The sequence below is a fragment of the Trichoplusia ni genome, chromosome 6 (genome assembly GCF_003590095.1).
Source record: "Trichoplusia ni isolate ovarian cell line Hi5 chromosome 6, tn1, whole genome shotgun sequence".
NCBI classification, from domain to species: Eukaryota; Metazoa; Arthropoda; class Insecta; order Lepidoptera; family Noctuidae; genus Trichoplusia; species Trichoplusia ni.
The window spans coordinates 7744631-7748337 of record NC_039483.1 but is presented as its reverse complement, the minus strand read 5'-3'; positions in this window follow the sequence as shown (position 1 = coordinate 7748337).

The following is a 3707-nucleotide window of genomic DNA, read 5'->3' as shown; positions in this document are numbered from 1 at the left end:
TACTTTAAAATTGATGACGTTAGCGTAAAGTTAGTGGAACATATTTTCACTTACCGTAACTTTTTTAACTTCTCGACGAGTCCCTTAGTTAATGGAAGTGTGTGTGGCCATTAGGCCAATACTACGGAAGCATGAGTAATTTCACCACACGCTATCCCACGAATAATGTAGTGAACATTAAAACTTTCAAAAATTACAAATTAGAGATTTTTCGATAAGGCTTTTTATGTCTGTGTTCGTTTAAGGGGTAGAACATAACATGCCTATAACATTTTTTACTTAAAACTGTTGAACCACTAGGGTTCAACAGTTTTATCCCTTGAACATTCATGGGGATTGTCATAAAAAAATATTGATTCATGGAGAAAAATACCAAAATCTGAAAACAATATCAAAACAATATCGTTAATATGTAAAATAAAATGTTTATGTATTTTCCAACATAATTATTTTGACACGATTGAGCATAAAAAACCTACACAACTAAAAACTACGATTACAGGTCGGCCCCTTTCATAAATTCTCATTAAATTTAGAACAGGGGATCCGACCTCTTTACATAACTATCTATATAAACTGTGTATAACTGACCTTCCCCAACGTTGAATTTATGGATCATCACCTTTCACCTTTAGCTTTAATACTTAAGAGAAAAATGTAACCGCACATGCCAAGAGAATTGAAGTTTGGGCCAGAAGTTACGGGTTCGATTTTCAAAATAAAATCTTTGAGGAATACGCAAAGTTCTTTGTAATACGACTTGTCCGAAGTGTGGAAGGAAATTCTTCTTCTAATATATAAAATTCCCGTGTCACGATGTTAGTTACCGTACTCCTCCGAAACGGCTTTACCGATTCTTATGACATTTTGTATACATATTGGGTAGGTCTGAGAATAGGACAACATCAGATTTTTCATACCCCTAAGTGACAAGGGTTGCCCACACTCAAATTTATTTTTTGGACGAAATTTCTTGTTTTTGTTTTTTTTTTTAAAGTAATAATAATAACATTAAAGTTTTGTGGAATATGAGGTGCCGTACTACAAGTATGTGCCCGACCCAGTTCTCGAAAGTGGTCATATCACACTGTACTGGGATCGGTCTATCATCACTGACAGGACTATTGTTGCCAATAAGCCTGATATAGTGGTGATCGGTCGATCAGAGCGTCGGACAATGATTGTTGATATCACCATACCCCATGACGAGAACCTCGTGAAAGCAGAAAAAGAAAAACAATTGAAATATTTGGATTTAGCTCACGAGGTTGTCGACTTGTGGGAGGTGGACTCGGCAATCATTGTCCCGATAGTCGTAAGTGCCAATGGCTTAATAGCCAAGAGCCTCGATCAACATCTTCGGAGGCTCTCGTTGGGCGTCTGGGTCAAGGGTTTGATTCAGAATGCGGTACTTCTGGACACGGCGCGCATCGTGAGGAGGTTCCTCTCTCTGGAGCCCTGACCACCGGCAGCTTGGGCCCTGTTCCCGTTGCCGGTTGGACACTATTTTTTATATTTTTAAATGTATGTTGTTTTTTTATATATATTTAAAAATGTAATTTATATGTATTTAAATGAAATAAAGGAAATAACATTAAAGTTTTGTTAATAATAGCATTAAAAAATACATAGGTACAACTAGAAATATTTTACTAGGCAAAACAACGTTTGCTGGGTTAGCTAGTGTATTATAACACATTTGATAATAGAAGGCAGTATTTGTTAATGATATAAAAATATTTAGAATATTTGCAAGTATTTTTGTTTGTTAGAGATTAGTTTACAATAGCTTCGTATTTGAAAGTTAACTTGTACCTGTTGAACAAGACCTAACATAAGGTCTTTCTCAACGATATTTTGTCCTCCAGCAGGTGCGTTTTTTGAAACAGATATTTTATCATAAACAGTACTGATTTTTGCACATCCTCGCCTCTGTAGCCATCGGTTGATATTTTCATCATTAGCATTGAATAAACCACTGCTAGGATTATGCTTTTGGCCTTTGGTTTATGCCATTTTCCTGTTTTCTTCGTATTTATCATACTTTAATTTTATTACGTCAAAACTCAACAAAATCTTTTGATTTACAAACACAACATCTCAAATATAATTAGTAAGCTCAAACAAAATAAAACAGCAATAACCTCGAATATCATCGTACATGACGACCGTTATACCTCAAGACAGTTAAACGCTATCACGTTTCATAATAGTGAGGTTGGATGCCAAATCTTCAAGCCGGTACTCATAGCCGTAGGTTGGCAACACTCGCAGACAAGTTTGACGGCGGTAACGCCAGTTTAAACTCCGTTTAGCTTTATTGTTATTGTTTAAGTAGTGTAGCTTTCGAATTTATGCCGCGTAATGTGTGGTGATCTGGAGTTTGAGTTGGCAACGGGATTTTAAAATTGTAGGTTTTCGTCTGTTTGGGTTTTTGGTATGAATTTATTTCTAGTACTGTTTGCCAGTCTTTGTGTAAGTAATATACTGAGTTTGATTGTCGTGAAGATAATATTTATTGATATCAAGTGGGTTATTATTATCATGGTTGTTTAGAATACGGTACTTAATGAAACATTGTTAATACACCATAACAAATTTGACGAAATGCAAACATTTAAGATGCCTTAAAAATATTTTCACTAAAAGAACGCTTCTCAAGAAAGATGTCACAGTGAATTTTCCTCTTTATCTCTTAACCATGCATTCAAAATCATACGCAAGATAGCAAAACAAGCCATCAAATACGTGTAACATGCATTTTATAACAGTATTATGTCGCAAAAGACTTCGCACCAATTCACATGCACAGCAATGCATGGAACTACCTAATATTCTATGCATTACACAATTTTCCAAGCACTGGTATTCCACTTATGTACACGTGAAGGTAAAACTAGCAATCGCCACATAAATATAAAATAATAGCTCAGCCTACAGACACTTCTTAACATAAGACTGTTGCGTGGAAACGAGACATCGCTTTACTCCTTGTAGTGCGCTGTCTTGCTCTTACAAATGCAACGGTTTTACTTTAAGATTTTGTGGTAGAATCTGAGTACAGGTGAAAGAAAAATATATTGCTCTTAATTTGAAATTGCATTTTTTTCTTTGGCAAAGGAAACTATAATTTCATCCGATTCAGCCACGAATGAAAGAGCAATGAAGGTGGCCATACATTATATGCAAATAACACAGTTTAAATCTACATTACATCGGTATCATGACTCGCTCCTTAAACACCAGTGAGCTGGCAAATCTCCAAGCTACTGTGTACTACAAGCTATTACGATCAAATAACATTTTTATTTAAGTCTATTTCATAAACTACAATATGTTTAAGCTTGGTGCGATCGTGGAAAATTTAATTGCCAACAAAGTTGCGACGATAAAACAAAAAGTTTTTTCATGAAAATGTGAAGCGAAATTTTGGGACGTTTTTTATAATTATGATTTTGCTGAAATGTTTGGAGTGTATTTAGTATGTTTCTGATGTTCCCTTTGTGAGTAAAAAGCAGTTGAAAGTGGAATGTTATTTAGTTTTGTGGCAGCCTTTTAGCGGTGATGTCAGTGAGCGCGAGAAGTTTACGAGTTCCCAAACAGCATGTTTGTATTCAAGCATTTGTTTTGTTCCGTAAAGTCCACGTTTGAAAAATTAATTTTACTAATGTATGTATTTTAAAAGCATCGTTATATGCTGATTATTA